Below are 18,842 nucleotides of genomic sequence, written 5' to 3'. Positions count from 1 at the left end.
CTCCTACTAACACAGCCTTCCCCTAGCCGGGGTGGCTGGTACACACTGGATCTAACTGGTTTCTTCCCTCCCTTGCTGCAGGGCGTGGGACCAGCCCACTTATGCTCCTAGAAGAGGGGGAGCTAAATACTGGAATGAACTATTCCAGTCTAGCTATGCTAAACTGAACTAAACACATTGCTGCCACCTGCTGGTGTACATGGAAATTACAGCATAATATATGAAACAGGCATAGAAAATACATATAATGGAAAATGCAATGTTAGACTACACAAGATGACAATACATATGCACCTGACATGTTGTAGCAGGGAGAAAGAGTTTAGTGACATACTCCAGGATGTTACAGTAGGATGACTCATACTCAGGATACCTAGAAACCCAAAGTCGCCCTGGTAATCCCTCACTTAGGAGCAGGGGAGAGACAACCTGTTCATCCCAGTAATGGAGGAACAGGAGTCTCTATCTGAGGCCAGGCTGCATCCCCAACCAGCACACAGCCACTTAAAGGGGAAGTGCACACACAAGCTTTGAAAGCTACACGTTGCCGCAGGCAACAACATGCGTGGCAACCATGTCACAACAATCACTCAGAAGGCCGAGACACTGCCACCGCATGCACACACAGCAACACGTTGCCGCGGGCAACTGCAAGTGTAGCAACAGTGTCACAGCACACACCATCGGCTGTGAAAGCAGCCCTTACATGGCTAGGCTCCTGACACCGCCAGCAGACTATCGAAGCTAGGTCTGCGGTGGGAACATCCCTGGCAGGTTTTATCGGCTCAAATCTCCGGGCCTGGGGTGGAGATTTCCGGGGTTTGCCGACCCCTTTCCCGACAGAACCCTCCTTTAGATTCCTGGTAGCTTCATAGCGTTCCAACAGGTCCACCATCTCAAGAGCATTGCCAGGAGACACCTGACCGATCCAGTGCTGGAGAGGGTATGGCGAAGCCCTCCACAACATATCGGCTAACATACGATCCAGCATAGAAGTGGGACTCAGCACGTCAGGCTGTAGCAATTTTTGCAAGAGGTGAAGTAAGTTATAATACTGGGATCTTGCAGGCTCAGCCGGGTTAAACCCCCACTGATGCACCCACTTGGCCTGGACCAACACATTCACCCCCAGTCTTGCCAGAATCTCACCCATGACTTTCTGGTAGTCGGCCGCCTGATCGTCCGGCAAGTCAAAATACACCCGCTGGGAATCGGATGCCAGGAACGGAGCGACAACCTCAGCCCACTGGTCACGGGGTAACTTTTCCCTGATGGCCACTTTCTCGTACATCGCCAGGTAGGTTTCGATGTCGTCTGCGGGGGTCATCTTAGGAATCGCGGCACGGACTGCCTTCCGGGCCTCGTAGATGCTCGGGGTTGCTCCTGCTGTATGCAAAGCCATCGCGTGTTGTAGCAGCAAGTCCTGCTGCTGCTTATTAGCCTCACATTGCTGCAGGTTTGTCTCTCACTGCTGCAGATTAGCCTCCATGAGTGCCTTCACAACAGCCTCCATTTTGTCGTGGGGCACTAGTTGTAATACAGCTGGTTTAATGTACGACATACAACTGTGCCTGAAAAATGCAGAAAACAAAAAAAATATAAAAAAATCGGCGTTCACGCCAGCCTCACTGCTCATACCCACATCCTCCACCAATTGTGGGGTTTCACTCTGGTAGACAGAATTAGCGCACGCAGTATAGAGGCAACAATAAGTTCTTTGGATCAAACAGTTTTAGTATTTTATTCATACTTTAGGCAAGTGACAAAACAAGCAGTCATAATCAAACAAAAAGTCACCTTGCGGTGTTGGTGGTAATTCACACTATGCGGCAATTCTGCCTATAAAAGTCCTTGACCATAGCAGCACCAACCTGTTTTCACACCAAACAGGTAGCAAGCCTTCATCCCGACACAAGGCTCCCAGATCCCAAAACAGAGACCTGGCTTCTGAGCCCAGCTGTCTATTTAAGGACAGCCAGGTGCTGCCAAGACCCAGACCGGCACTCAGAATCCGGTCTGGTACTTGACCTCACCTGGCTGTAAATCAGCCCAGCAGCACATTCTGGGAGGAAAATACTTGTTTCCCCAGGCAAAACCTGTCACTGTGTCAGAATACATATATACGTCCTTTATATATATAGATTCAAACCTAATTAAGGGTCTACTGTGGATCTTAGGGCAAGCAACAATACATTCTACATCTAAAGCTATAATAATGTAGGCATGCATTCAAGGGTTTGCCCAGCTTTCATAAAATGATGCAAACTATCTTACACTATCCTTAAGATAGTTTGTGGTGTAATGGTCAGCACTCCTGCATTACATAGGGTGGTGGTCAGTGGGATGAATACATCCATGTCCACATAACGAAAGTAACCAGGACACACAGAATCTCACCTTATTTTATTAGTATTTCCATAAATCACAGATGGAGGCCGACAGTGGTGTTATGATCCATCCTGAACCTTGGTCATGGCCAAACAAATCAACGTGTAGCAGGTGTGGTAGTACGTCTGTTTTGAACCTGTCGGACCTGTCTTCAACAGAGACTGAGGCGTTCGACAGTGAAAGGGAATGTCAAGGGAAAAATAACTGCCGTCCCACGGGAGTCGTCTACTTGATCACAGGTTCGCGCCTCTTTTACATGCATTTGAACACCGGGCGGCGAAACATGCCGGCCCACACTACAGGTGTTGAGGATGGGCCATACGCCATCCTCCCTGCTGATTTTTGGACCACTGGACCTTTTTTGGATTATTGACTGGGGGCAGCTTTTGAATAGCCATATGCTTTAGTGCACTCCATTAGGTCTTCATCTTTGTATCGTTAGGTCCAACTCAGCGTTATACATTAGATATCATCTTTATGATACCTTATTGAGATAGTGGGGGGGGTCCGCCTGGTTCATACTAGCCATAGGTGGTTCAATACCCATCTCCACTGCTTTAAGCTCTTTATCTCCTGATGAGTCTGGGGCTTAGTTTAACTACAGACGAAACGCGTAGGGTAATTCCTGCCCTAGGGGTCCACACCAAACTAGTGCCCTTAGACAGGGACGCCCAGGGTCTCTAATATTGTAGGGCCAGGTTCTGGATGGGTCGCCCTTGTCGGGCCATAGGGTATTCTAGGCTTGACAGGGCTTTCTAGGGTCAGTGAGTCTCATCTGGACCCTGCCCGCAAGTAATATAGATCTCTGGAACCACATCACAACATCCAGATGACCTCCATCCACTGGTAAGACCGTTCCTTTTATTGTGTGGAATATTTACCGGATTTGGTGAAATGTATTACTTGCTCATGTGGGTGTGACCATGCACCTATGGTCCCCCATGACGATATTATTTGTTGTGCGTGAATTCTGTTTGTGACACGTTTGTGGTGTGTACACAGTTGGCACTATATGTAATGTTCGTATCTTTTTATCATAGTATTCATTAGACGTTAAGTTTTAGACTGCACTACCTCTCGTTCTCTTAAGTACTATTTATTGTGGTAGTTGGAGAGATTTGTTCACTATTTCTCTCCTGGTGGGCATTATTTTTAGGTCTTGTTTATTACTTGAAATATTTTACTCCACCCTTCAGAAATTATCTGTTCCACTCTCCCATTCCATTTTCCCATATTAATCCTCACACCTTGTTTTCCCCTCATTTTTTAAAACAAGATATTATACATATTTGATATTCTCCTCCTACCATTAATCATTTTTGAAATTGCCTTTACTGTTGAAGGGCGTGAGGTAGCTATTCTTTTCCCCAACAATGATTGTTTAAGAGCCGTACCAAGTTGAAAGTAATGGAACCAATCTTTATCTACAAGACTATTTTTGCATTTAAGATCTTCAAATCCCATTTTTCTCCATTTCCCCATATCTGGCCAAGAGTACTCATTACATGTATCTGCCAGATAGTTCTGTTATCAATACCTAATAGTTCTGTTAAATAATAATTTCCCCAAAGCAGCGTATCGTCGTAATAATCTATCTTTTCCCATAATTGTCTAATAGCTTGCCATGTTTTATACATTAGTTTCATGGTAGGGAATTTATGAAACTGGGAATGCAGGTGTATACCAGCTTCTAGTATCTGGCATATTCCAGTAGAAGTAACATTTTTATATAGGCAGCTTAAAACAGAATTATAAACTTGGGATTTACTCCAATCCAAACAGTTTTTAAACTTCCCTGCCAAAGCATATGCTTGTAGGTCAGTAATTGCCAGACCACCTTCTCACGTCAGCAACTGTAACAGTTGTAATCGCATTCTTGGCCTTCTACCCCTCCAAAATAAATCACTCAAGAGACTCTGTATTATCTTGTAATATCTTTTAGGGATTTCGATTGGGGAGTCCGATAAAATATGGTTTATCATTGGAAGTAGACACATCCGAATCAACGATATTCTACCAGACATAGACAGGGGTCATTTTTTCTAAATACGCATCTTATTTAAAATTTTTGTTATTGTAGGGACTAAATTTAATTTTATATAGTCTTGAGGGTTAGATTATATCTGTATTCCCAAATACTGCAAATTCTCTCCCTCCTTTATAATCTTCAGGCAACCAGGGATAAAATTCCCAATTGGGTCTAACGGAATACAGGCTGATTTATTCCAATTAATGGACAGGCCGGCCACCTTCCCATAACTCTCGAATGTCACAATTACTCGAAGCAAGGAGTCGTGGGACCCTACAAACAACATCAAGTCGTCCGCATACAGATACATTTTTTCCTCGTGCTGACCAAATTTAAAACCCACTATATTCTTATCCTGTCTTATCAGAGACAGCTATTCCACTACAATAGCGAAAAGAAGCGGCGATAATGGACACCCTTGTCTTACCCCCCTCTTTATGTCAATTGGATCCGATATCTCTCCGTTAATTGTAATTCTTGCTGTTATGTCTGTATACAAAATCTCAATCCAAGCTATAAAGTTATTTTCCAAAGCCTATTTTCCTTAAGGTGGCTACCATAAAAGGCCATTCTACTGTCAAGGCCTTTGGTGTGCGCTGTGACATTTATGCCACGCTTGCTGTTGCCCGTGGCAACGTGTTGTGGTTTCAGCATGCGTGGGCAGTGTCACGGCCTTTGTGGTGTGTGCCATGACATGGTTGCCTTGCATGTTGTTGCCTCGGCAACGTGTAGCTTTTTATGCTGGTGTGTGCACTTCCCTTGTCTGTTGTTTCCTCCTCTGTCTGGTGCTGGAGGGGTTAACCTACTTGTTGGGTGTGGTCACAAGGTGCTTCATCTTACCTGTGGCTAGAGGCTAGGAGTCAGTGGTACTCCAGCCATGGTGTGTGCTGGAGTTATGCTCCTGGTATTCATATTTCATCTCCCAGTTTGAGGGCCTCCTAGTGGGACATCGAGGTCTCCAGCGATGTCTTCCCTCCCTTACATGTGTTGTATGTTTGGTGTGGGGTTATGATTTGGTGTGTTGTAATTTTTAGCTTGGGGTTCCTTGTCTGGTATGTTTGGTGATTTCTTTCAGCATGGTTGCTAGACTTCCTAGCCTGTATGCAGTGCCACCTGGGGCTGCCATGCACCTTTAGGCATGGGGGTCCTGGCGGAGTCTGCTGTGCTGGATACCTGTGTGAGTTGGTGGTACGGTGTCCTGTTTGGTGTTACGGCTCTGGTACGTATTCACAGGTTCCAGTCGTGGTGGCAGCAGCAGGTAAGCGTGTTGTCTTGTTTTCTTACCTGCCAATTCTCTTGCTGCATATTGTCTTTTCCTTTCCCTGCTTCTAGGCTTTTTGAGACTCCTGTTCTTCCGTGCCCTGGAAGAACAGGGCGCCTCTCCTCAGCTCCTTTGTGAGGGATTCTTAGGGCGACTCAGAGCCTTAGGTATCCAGGGTATGAGCCGTCCTACCATCCAGGTCCGCTCATACGGTGAGGCGTTAGGGCTAGGTATAGGGATGCATTAGGAGGTGACCTGTTCCCTTATCCTTGTGTTCAGGCCTAGTTGCGTTCCTTATCCCTCAGACATCGTACGGTGGGGGGTTTTCCCCACTCCCCACCGTGACATCTACTGTGTCAAAAGCCTTACTCGCATCCAGTGAGACTACTAATCGTTGACCAGTATTGGCACCTTTTATTTGCATATTTATATAACATCTTCTGATATTCTCTGATATAGATTTATCTGGCATAAAGCCTGTTTGATCGCCATAAATTACCGTGGATATCACCTCTTTCAATCTAATAGCTAGAACCTTTGCCAAGAGTTTATTATCAGTATTTATTAAGGATATCGGAAGATACGAGTCAAGTTTCTTTGGATTTTTCCCTATTTTCCGGATCATCAGCGCCTCTCGTAAAGAATCAGGTAATGTCCCACACTCCCCCGAAACCTCCCACATTTCCAGGAGCCTGTGGGACAACACTCCACTGAAAGTTTTATAGACCTCAAAAGGGATTCCATCTAAGCCTGGAGACGTATTCTTCGGTATGGAACTAAGGGCCTTATTGATTTCTTCCAAAGAAATACCTACTTCCAATAGTTCTCTCTGCGGCTCTGACAACTGTTTCAATGATATATTCCCCAAAAACCTATTTATTTCCACTATATTTCCATTTCCTTTATGCGAATATATATCCGCAAAATATTCTCTAAAGAGCCGGATTATATCCTCATGTTCCGAGACTACCTGTCCATTGTCATTCTCCAGCTGGGAGATATAAGCCACCATCTCCAGCCATCCGTCCTAAGTCCGCTATTCTTTTTTCTGACATTTTCTTCACCATTGTGTTGTATTCAAAAATAATTCCCCGCATATAAGCTTTCCCTGCATCCCATATAATCCTTGTGTCCACTGTACCCATGTTTTTATCAAAATATTCCAATATTTCAGTGCAAATCCTTTCATACCTATCCTGTGTAATTAAACAATCTAACTGAATTCTAACCCGACCTTCTCTTACCAATCTATCTCTCTTAGTATAGACCAAAAGTGGGCAATGATCTGATACTGCTTTATGTGTATAATTAATCTTATCAATGAGATGTGCTCCTAAGTTATTACTGAGGGGCATATCAATCCTAGACATAACCTTATGTGATTTAGAATAGCAAGAAAATTTCCTTTTTCTAGGATTCTGTGATCGCCAAATATCCAACGACTCAAACTCATCCATAATATTTTTAAGTGCAGATTTTATAGTGCCCGATTTCTTATTGCCAATCCTACATCTATCAAAAGTTTCATCCATCACCATATTATAGTCCCCAATTACTAATGGTGCTCTATTACCTCTATTTATAGCAAAGTCATAAACCTTAATTAATACTTCCATTTTAAAGGGGGGAGGAATTTAAATGTTGGCGATTATCCAGGGTTTGTTTTCTAATAGACAATCAAGCAACAAATATCTACCTTCACTATCTACCACTACATAATTTATTTTAATTTTAATAGCCTTATGTATCAAGATACATATACCCCTTGAATAGGATGAGTATAGAGTGTGGAATGCGACCAGTATCCATGGCCTATCCATGGTGGTTACAGTATCTTTGGTCAAATGCGTCTCTTGAAGACAAATAATAGCGGGGAGACATTTTTTAATAGCATTAAATATTGCCATTCGTCTCACCCCCGTACCTAATCCTCTAACATTCCATGAAACAATTCGCATATTCTATCAATCTATTGTTGGAACAAAATCACAGAATTGGTTAGATTAGAAATGTTGTAGGAGTATATATTGTTTCACTGAGTTATTATCCTACTAAAACGTAACTTTTATAATATTCAATTTTAAAATAAGTCCCACATATACAATATTAATAGACTGCGTATGATGCATCAGGCTGTAATAAATTGTATATATAGATACATGTACGAGGTACTGGATGCTGGGTGAGGATGCTGTTGGGTTACGTCTTATATTTGTAACTCACGGTTTGTTGCATACAGGATAAGTGGTCATTATTTCCGAGTATCCAGGCATGTAGATGGCTCTATGCGATCCCCAGAGATGGCTTGGAATGCTGGAAGGTAATGTCAATGTTTGTTAAGTACCACACATTCTGGGTCCTGGGACACTAGAGGAGGGGAGGTATCCCTATACAGCTAGTGTGGCCCTGCCTGAAAGCGGAGAGGTCTCCCGCCTAATTGCGGGAGAATCACCCCAGAAGGAGCGACCCCACTTATCGGTGGCTCTCCCTATTCTTCTCACCCTACAGAGGAGTCCTCCAGTATCAACAGCTAGATGTCGTTTTCTCTTTTAGGTCCCGACGCGTTTCCTCTGACAGTGGATACTGTCAGATTCATCAGGGGGTAAATATTGATAAAGTTGCGGCTAGGTAACCGTCAAGCACAATCACTTTCTTTTCTTGGATAAGCCCACTAGGTAGATGTAGTCCAGAACGAATGTCTGAGACTGTCCCCTTAAATACCCTTTACATTAACCTTAATTCGATAGCGGTGAGTCGCTTACCGCGTATTGTGGCGTGCGTTCCAGCTCGTATGTCCGCATATTGTGGCGTGCGTTCCAGCTCGTGTGTCCGGAAGCGGAACTGCCTTGACCGCGCATGCGCAGAGGCCAGCGAGGTCCGCTGTGGAACTCACCGAGTCAGATCATGTGCTCCACCTTGCGCATTCTCAGTGGCACATCCGGAGATGGATGTGTTTTATTCGCGCATGCGCATAGGTCAGGGGGAGGGGTCCATTGTGAACCGCATGAGGATAGGTCTTGCGTTTCAGCCGGCGCATGATCGGAAGTATTATATTAGTGCCAGATAAGCTGAGAGACTTCAACACAATGTTCAAAGCAGCTTAATAAAAACCTGCGCAAAGTATGAAATACTTCAAGGGCAAGGATCCCCCAGGCTTACAGATACTATATTAGGATTTGCTAATGGGTTCTCTGTACTATCTATTTGGTTCATTGCAGAATATATCCCAATGAATCAGTGGTTTTTATTATTTTTAAGGTAATATCTCAAATAGAGAGATGACTAGTACCAATATAAGGCAGGTAAAGGTAGATTCTATTTGGGGCACAGTGGTTTATATAGGTAGGACGTAGTGAACAGACACTAAATAGGGTGATTGCAGAGATATCCAGATAAACCCCATTAAATATATTGCTGTTCACATATAGATATCAGAGAATATGACCTATCACGGTCAATATATTATATTCCTGCTTGGTCCATTTTACACATATATATATTTTAATCAGTGGTTAATGAGTATTTTCAGACACAACCAGAATTAAATGAAGCATGCATATGACAACATTTCATTGAGGCCCAGTGGACTCACAGTTTTTAACCTGTGAGTCCACTCCGCCTCCTTTTGTAGGATCCTTTTATTGAGGTCCCCACCTCTAGCGGATGGGCGGATTACCTCAATTACACAAAATCTCAGTGACATGCTATTCCCATCATGGAAATTCTGTATGTGTCTTGCTATAGGGGTGTCACGTTTATGTCGCACGTCACCGAGATGATCCCCAATTCTCCTTCTAAGTTCTCTCTTGGTCTTACCCACGTATTGTAGGTTACATGAGCAGGTACACAAATACACAACCCCTGTGGTTTTGCAGTTTGCAAAATCCCTAATGGTGTATATTTTCTTGGTAGTATTGCTTGTAAATGTTTTTGTTTGGACAATATGTGGGCAGGCAATACATGAGCCGCATCTAAAGGTACCGAGAGGCCTTCTGTCAAGCCACGTACCTGTTTTTTTGACAGGGGTATAGTGGCTGTGAACAAACCTGTCACCCAATGACCGTCCCCTACGATATGTTATAGCCGGGTATGCGGGGAGGATGTCTTTCACATCAGTATCCGTCAAGAGCATGTCCCAGTACTTTTGAAATATCTCCCTCACTTCTCTGCTCTGATTATCATAGGTTCCTATAATACGGAAGATGGGGTCTGTTTCTAACTCTGTCCCTTGTTTTGAGGACAGGAGTTCCCTTCTTTCAGTCTTTAGGGCCGATTTAAAGGCTTTCTGTAGTGGACGGTCAGGGTATCCTCTTTCATTAAATCTGTTCTTTAGGTCTCTGGCCTGTTTATAAAAGTCTGAGTTGTTACTACAGTTTCTGCGGACCCTAAGATATTGTCCCTTTGGGATTCCGCACTTGAGGTTCACTGGGTGGTGACTCTCCCATCTAAGTAGATTGTTTGCAGCTGTTGGCTTCCTGTACGTTTTTGTAGTTATTACACCGTTATTCAAAGTAATATTTAAGTCTAGGAAAGCCAGGCTGCACTCATCAATCTCTGAGGTAAAATGCATACCTATCTCGTTATTGTTGAGATATGCAACAAAATCCGAGAATTGTCTTCTGAAGCCGCTCCAAAATATTAAAATATCATCGATATAGCGGCCCCAGAAGACAACTCGCGATGTCCAGGCATTCTCCTCCGTGAAGACCAATGTATCCTCCCACCAGCCCAGGAACAGGTTAGCATAGGTGGGGGCACAGGGGCTCCCCATTGCCGTGCCCCTGAGCTGGTGGAAGTACCTGGAGTCAAAAAGAAAATAGTTATGCCTCAGGACAAACTCGGTTAATTTGAGAATGAACACATTGTGGGCTATGAATTGAACACCCCTCGTTTTTAAGAAGTGTTCAATTGCATGTAGTCCAAGATTATGTGGTATGTTGCTATATAGAGCCTCCACATCTATGGAGGCCAGCAATATACCATCCTCAAGTTGTAGACCATCAATTTTGGTAAGCAGGTCCGACGTGTCTCTAATGAATGAGGGTAATGCCGAGACATAGGTCCTTAGTATCTTATCAATGTATATGCCTGTGTTTTGAGTTAAGGAGTTGATCCCCGAAACTATGGGACGTCCCTTAAGGGGTGTAAGCCCTTTGTGGACTTTCGGGATGGTGTAGAACGTGGCAGTTTGAGGATAAGGGGTAAGCATGAATTTGAATTCATCACCTGATATCAGTCTATTTTCAAATGCCTCTATGAGTAGGGCCTCTAGATCTTTATTAAACTCGGGTGTGGGGTCCCTTCCCAGCGTCTGATAACAGTTTTTATCATTCAGGATAGATAGACACATATGTTTATAGATATTATGGTCCATGACCACTAAATTCCCTCCTTTGTCTGAAGGTTTTAATATTATATTGTGGTCTTCCTGAATTTTGATCATGGCCTCTATTTCCTCTTTTTTAAGATTTGGTTTTTCTTTAGCTACTTTTTGTTCAAGTCTCTCAAGTTCCATGCTGACCATATTAAGGAAGAGATCTATGGTGTTGGTTTCCATTGGGGGAGGTGATTTTATACTCTTAGGTTTTAAATTAGTGAACGGGCCTTCCCCCATGTTTCTTTCTCCTTCCTGACAAAGTTCAGCCAGACTTCTGACTAGTGGGAGTTCATTTAGGGGGATACCCAATTTGAGACTCTCCTCAAGATCGTTATGCCTAAAAAATGTATGCCATTTTAGCTTGCGGCAAAACAAGTTCAGATCTTTAATCCATAGAAAAGAGTTAAATCTAGTGGTGGGTACAAAAGTAATACCCCTAGTGAGGACTGATATTTCTGTTTCAGAGAATGTTTTATTAGTCCGATTAATTATCTGTCCCTTCTGATCATGGTCTATTTTTCTTGTTGTCTGGGGCGGTCCCTGAGATGATATGGGATCCCCCCTGATTCAAAAAAATTGGGCGGTAAGGCAGATGGTCCAGAAGATGAAGGGCCATCTGAGTATGTGGCTCTTTGGTTGCCCAGAGTATGGTTTCCCCATTTTTGATTTCTAGACCTAGACGCTCCTTGTCCCTTATTGCCTCTGTATCTCGACTTCCCTTGGGGGATATTTTCTGTTGATCTTTCTGTATCTGATGATTCTAGTTCAGATGAGGAGATGTCTTTTATGGGCACTTTTGTTTTATCGTTTAAATACGAGTATGCTCTCTTTTCCCTAAATTCTAGGAGGTCTTTTTTATATTGGTTATGTTTCCTCTCTTTGATTACTGTATGGTATTTTTCTACAGAAATTTGTAGGTTGTTCTCTTTTTTAGAAAAATCGGGATCGTCTTTAAGTTTTAATGTTTGATCGATCAATAATTTCAGTCTGTTAGAGGTCTTTTCAAGTGTAATCCGTTCTTCAGTGAGCAGTAGTTTCATAAGGTTTAGGGAGCTATCTGTTAATGTTTTTTCCCACTTTGTTAATAGGTCAGGAGTCTGAGATCTTGGGGCTGGCAAAATTGGTATGCGCAGCCCTTTAGGGACTATTTCTGCCTTAATATAATTTTCTAGTGATTGGGTCTCCCACCAAGATTTTATGTTGTCTCTGTAGCAGGTATATAATTCTTTAAATAGTGTCTTCAGGTAGCTCGGTGTGTCTTTTATCTCAATATTTTGATCTGAGAATACTTGTGATGCCTCAGCTAGCCACTGGTCAGTATTAATAGGACCTGACAGGAAACTTGCCATTATCAGAACAAAATCACAGAATTGGTTAGATTAGAAATGTTGTAGGAGTATATATTGTTTCACTGAGTTATTATCCTACTAAAACGTAACTTTTATAATATTCAATTTTAAAATAAGTCCCACATATACAATATAAATAGACTGCGTATGATGCATCAGGCTGTAATAAATTGTATATATAGATACATGTACGAGGTACTGGATGCTGGGTGAGGATGCTGTTGGGTTACGTCTTATATTTGTAACTCACGGTTTGTTGCATACAGGATAAGTGGTCATTCTTTCCGAGTATCCAGGCATGTAGATGGCTCTATGCGATCCCCAGAGATGGCTTGGAATGCTGGAAGGTAACGTCAATGTTTGTTAAGTACCACACATCCAGAAGACAATTCTCGGATTTTGTTGCATATCTCAACAATAACGAGATAGGTATGCATTTTACCTCAGAGATTGATGAGTGCAGCCTGGCTTTCCTAGACTTAAATATTACTTTGAATAACGGTGTAATAACTACAAAAACGTACAGGAAGCCAACAGCTGCAAACAATCTACTTAGATGGGAGAGTCACCACCCAGTGAACCTCAAGTGCGGAATCCCAAAGGGACAATATCTTAGGGTCCGCAGAAACTGTAGTAACAACTCAGACTTTTATAAACAGGCCAGTGACCTAAAGAACAGATTTAATGAAAGAGGATACCCTGACCGTCCACTACAGAAAGCCTTTAAATCGGCCCTAAAGACTGAAAGAAGGGAACTCCTGTCCTCAAAACAAGGGACAGAGTTAGAAACAGACCCCATCTTCCGTATTATAGGAACCTATGATAATCAGAGCAGAGAAGTGAGGGAGATATTTCAAAAGTACTGGGACATGCTCTTGACGAATACTGATGTGAAAGACATCCTCCCCGCATACCCGGCTATAACATATCGTAGGGGACGGTCATTGGGTGACAGGTTTGTTCACAGCCACTATACCCCTGTCAAAAAAACAGGTACGTGGCTTGACAGAAGGCCTCTCGGTACCTTTAGATGCGGCTCATGTATTGCCTGCCCACATATTGTCCAAACAAAAACATTTACAAGCAATACTACCAAGAAAATATACACCATTAGGGATTTTGCAAACTGCAAAACCACAGGGGTTGTGTATTTGTGTACCTGCTCATGTAACCTACAATACGTGGGTAAGACCAAGAGAGAACTTAGAAGGAGAATTGGGGATCATCTCGGTGACGTGCGACATAAACGTGACACCCCTATAGCAAGACACATACAGAATTTCCATGATGGGAATAGCATGTCACTGAGATTTTGTGTAATTGAGGTAATCCGCCCATCCGCTAGAGGTGGGGACCTCAATAAAAGGATCCTACAAAAGGAGGCGGAGTGGACTCACAGGTTAAAAACTGTGAGTCCACTGGGCCTCAATGAAATGTTGTCATATGCATGCTTCATTTAATTCTGGTTGTGTCTGAAAATACTCATTAACCACTGATTAAAATATATATATGTGTAAAATGGACCAAGCAGGAATATAATATATTGACCGTGATAGGTCATATTCTCTGATATCTATATGTGAACAGCAATATATTTAATGGGGTTTATCTGGATATCTCTGCAATCACCCTATTTAGTGTCTGTTCACTACGTCCTACCTATATAAACCACTGTGCCCCAAATAGAATCTACCTTTACCTGCCTTATATTGGTACTAGTCATCTCTCTATTTGAGATATTACCTTAAAAATAATAAAAACCACTGATTCATTGGGATATATTCTGCAATGAACCAAATAGATAGTACAGAGAACCCATTAGCAAATCCTAATATAGTATCTGTAAGCCTGGGGGATCCTTGCCCTTGAAGTATTTCATACTTTGCGCAGGTTTTTATTAAGCTGCTTTGAACATTGTGTTGAAGTCTCTCAGCTTATCTGGCACTAATATAATACTTCCGATCATGCGCCGGCTGAAACGCAAGACCTATCCTCATGCGGTTCACAATGGACCCCTCCCCCTGACCTATGCGCATGCGCGAATAAAACACATCCATCTCCGGATGTGCCACTGAGAATGCGCAAGGTGGAGCACATGATCTCACTCGGTGCGTTCCACAGCGGACCTCGCTGGCCTCTGCGCATGCGCGGTCAAGGCAGTTCCGCTTCCGGACACACGAGCTGGAACGCACGCCACAATATGCGGACATACGAGCTGGAACGCACGCCACAATACGCGGTAAGCGACTTACCACTATCGAATTAAGGTTAATGTAAAAGGTATTTAAGGGGACAGTCTCAGACATTCGTTCTGGACTACATCTACCCAGTGGGCTTATCCAAGAAAAGAAAGTGATTGTGCTTGACGGTTACCTAGCCGCAACTTTATCAATATTTACCCCCTGATGAATCTGACAGTATCCACTGTCAGAGGAAACGCGTCGGGACCTAAAAGAGAAAACGACATCTAGCTGTTGATACTGGAGGACTCCTCTGTAGGGTGAGAAGAATAGGGAGAGCCACCGATAAGTGGGGTCGCTCCTTCTGGGGTGATTCTCCCGCAATTAGGCGGGAGACCTCTCCGCTTTCAGGCAGGGCCACACTAGCTGTATAGGGATACCTCCCCTCCTCTAGTGTCCCAGGACCCAGAATGTGTGGTACTTAACAAACATTGACGTTACCTTCCAGCATTCCAAGCCATCTCTGGGGATCGCATAGAGCCATCTACATGCCTGGATACTAGGAAAGAATGACCACTTATCCTGTATGCAACAAACCGTGAGTTACAAATATAAGACGTAACCCAACAGCATCCTCACCCAGCATCCAGTACCTCGTACATGTATCTATATATACAATTTATTACAGCCTGATGCATCATACGCAGTCTATTAATATTGTATATGTGGGACTTATTTTAAAATTGAATATTATAAAAGTTACGTTTTAGTAGGATAATAACTCAGTGAAACAATCTATTGTTGGGCTTAATATTCAAGGGCATGGATATGAGAGAGGAGAGGGAAGGAGAAAGAGAAATTAAGGGGGAAAAAAAACACACACACACCTTTGACCCAGTGGGCACTAGCCCCTGACTCTCTTCCATAGCGTTAACCCCCCCCCCTCATCCCCAGCACCATCCGTTTAATTAGACAATTTATCCTCGATCCATGCTTTGCTATCTTCTGGGGAGTCAAAAAACTAACTTTATCCTGCCATTGAACGCGTAACCTAGCCGGGAACATCATTGAGTAACTCACATTCTTCCTACGCAGTTCTTTTTTAATCTCTAAACAACGGGTTCTCTCTTGCATAGTTTACTTGGCATAGTCTGGAAATAACATAACTGTAGCCCCATTGCAATCTAACTTTCCCTTCTTCCTAGCTCTACGTAAAATTTAATTTCTATCCTTAGCCAACAACAGCTTGACTAATATTGCTCAAGGTCTTGTACCTGGAGGGGGCGGTTTGGAGGGAACTCTGTGCACTCTCTCCACAAAATCCTTTAGGCTGCGCTCACACGGGCGAGATTTCCGCGCGGGTGCAATGCGGTAGGTGAACGTATTGCACCCGCACTGAATCCCGACCCATTCATTTCAAAGGGGCTGTTCAGATAATCGGTGATTTTCACGCATCACTTGTGCGTTGCGTGAAAATCGCAGCATGCTCTATATTCTGCGTTTTTCAATCGTCCCATAGAAGTGAATGGGGTTGCGTGAAAATCGCAAGCATCCGCAAGCAAGTGCGGATGCGGTGCGATTTTCACGCACGGTTGCTAGGAGACGATCGGGATGGAGACCCGATCATTATTATTTTCCCTTATAACATGGTTATAAGAGAAAATAATAGCATTCTGAATACAGAATGCATAGTAAACTAGCGTTGGAGGGGTTAAAAAAACAAAATAAATTTTAACTCACCTTAGTCCACTTGATCGTGTAGCCCGGCATCTCCTTCTGTCTCCTTTGCTGAACAGGACCTGTGGTGAGCATTAATTACAGGTAAAGGACCTTTGGTGACGTCACTCCGGTCATCACATGATCCATCACATGATCTTTTACCATGGTGATGGTTCATGTGATGACCGGAGTGACATCACCAAAGGTCCTTTACCTGTAATTAATGCTCACCACAGGTCCTGTTCAGCAAAGGAGACAGAAAGAGATGCCGGGCTACGCGATCAAGTGGACTAAGGTGAGTTAAATTATTTTTTATATTTTTTTAACCCCTCCAGCGCTAGTTTACTATGCATTCTGTATTCAGAAGGCTATTATTTTCCCTTATAACTATGTTATAAGGGGAAATAATACAATCTACAGAACACCGATCCCAAGCCCGAACTTCTGTGAAGAAGTTCGGGTTTGGGTACCAAACATGTGCGATTTTTCTCATGCGAGTGCAAAACGCATTACAATGTTTTGCACTCGCGTGGAAAAATCGCGGGTGTTCCCGCAACGCACCCGCACATTTTCCCGCATAGCCCGTGTGAACCCAGCCTTAATGTTGAAACCTCCTTTCCAAATTGGTCTTTAAATTAGTTCTGGACAAATGTAGATACATCCCCTCCACTCCCTCCGGAAAGCCCACACATCTCAAATTAGTCCTTCTGGATCTATTTTCCATGTCCAGTAGTTTATTTTTAATGTCCCTATTCTCCGTTTGTAACTTATGCCTATCTTGAGTGATTTTCTGTAACAAATCCTCTGTACATGATATTCTTTTTTTGACCTCTTCCAGTCTATCCTTATATTTGTACAAATCTGCCCTGAGCAGGCTGACCGACTCTCTGACATTCCCCACCTGGAGAGAGAAGTCCATGATTGACGAGTTACATTTTTTGATTTCTTGAAATATGTCCTGGATGAAGAGAGGTGAGTATTTTTTTTTTTTTTTATGTAAGTACTGGGGGCACTATGGAGGTGGGCAGAAGAGATACAAAGGAGGCCAGTATATTTAGAAAGAACGGGCACCGTTTCATATTATACAGAGGGACCATTATATATTATACAGAGGGGGGCATTATATATTATAGTTATACAGAGGGGCCATAATATATAATAATTATACAAGGGGGCCATTATATATTATACAGAGGGGCCATTATATATAATAATTATACAGGGGGCAATTATATATTATACAGAGGGGCCATTATATATTAGAATTATACAGAGGGGCCATTATTAATGGCCTCTCTGTATAATTATAATATATAGGCCCCTATGTATAATATACTATGGCCCCTTGTATAATTATTATATATAATGGCCCCTCTGTATAATATAGAATGGCCCCTTTGTATAATTATTATTTATTATGGCCCCTCTGTATAACTATAATATATAATGGCCCCTTGTATAATTATTATATATTATGGCCCCTCTGTATAACTATTATATATAATGGCCCCTCTGTATAATATAGAATGGCCCCTTTGTATAATTATTATATATTATGGCCCCTCTGTATAACTATTATATATAATGGCCCCCTGTATAATATATAATGGCCCCTCTATAATATATAATGGCCCCCTTGTATAATGATTATATATTATGACCCCTCTGTATAACTATAATATATAATGGCCCCTATGTATAATATATAATGACCCCCCTGTAAATCCATCAGTTTCACTGTGGGTGAAAAAAAAAATCATCTTTTTTTCCCCATAAAGTACCGGCGGTGGTCGCACAGAGCCACCGACACAGCAAAAGAGGGAGCAGGGTGCAAAAGCGGAGCGGCCGTTCCCTAGACAGTACGCCTGCTACTGCCCACCAAGGAAACGAGCACACCAAAGCCAGCTCCAAAGAGTTCCCTGGCATGGCAGTTCTTCACACAATGTGCTGACGACAAGACATGAGTGGTTTGCATGCTGTGCAATCAGAGCCTGAAGCGAGGCATAAATGTTCTAAACCTGGGGACAACCTGCATGACCATGCATCTAAGTGCAAAGCACGAGCTGCAGTGGAGTAGACACCTCAAAAACAAAGAAAGGTCTCTGGCTCCTCCTGCTTCCTCTTCTGCTGCAGTCTCGGCCTCTTCATCCCCCTCTGGAGTGACAGTGGCACCTGCCACCCCGCAAACAGAGGATGTCCCAGCAACGCCACCACCTGGGACATCAGACAGAATGACAGTATTTCAAAGGCCAGGAATTTGGAAATGCTGGCATTCAGGGCCAGGGATCGCAGGTGGGTAGGGGGGTACCTCCGCTTTCGCTCCAGTGTTTGGGAGATGGACAGCTGAACACTTCCATGGGACATTGTGGAGATGCTTGATGACCCAGGTGGTGGCGTTGCTGGGACATCCTCTGTTTGCGGGGTGGCAGGTGCCACTGTCACTCCAGAGGGGGATGAAGAGGCTGAGACTGCAGCAGAAGAGGAAGCAGGAGGAGCCAGAGACCTTTCTTTGTTTTTGAGGTGTCTACTCCACTGCATA

Source organism: Bufo bufo, chromosome 7 (assembly GCF_905171765.1).
Source record: "Bufo bufo chromosome 7, aBufBuf1.1, whole genome shotgun sequence".
Classification (NCBI taxonomy): domain Eukaryota; kingdom Metazoa; phylum Chordata; class Amphibia; order Anura; family Bufonidae; genus Bufo; species Bufo bufo.
Note: the sequence above shows the minus strand (reverse complement) of the source record.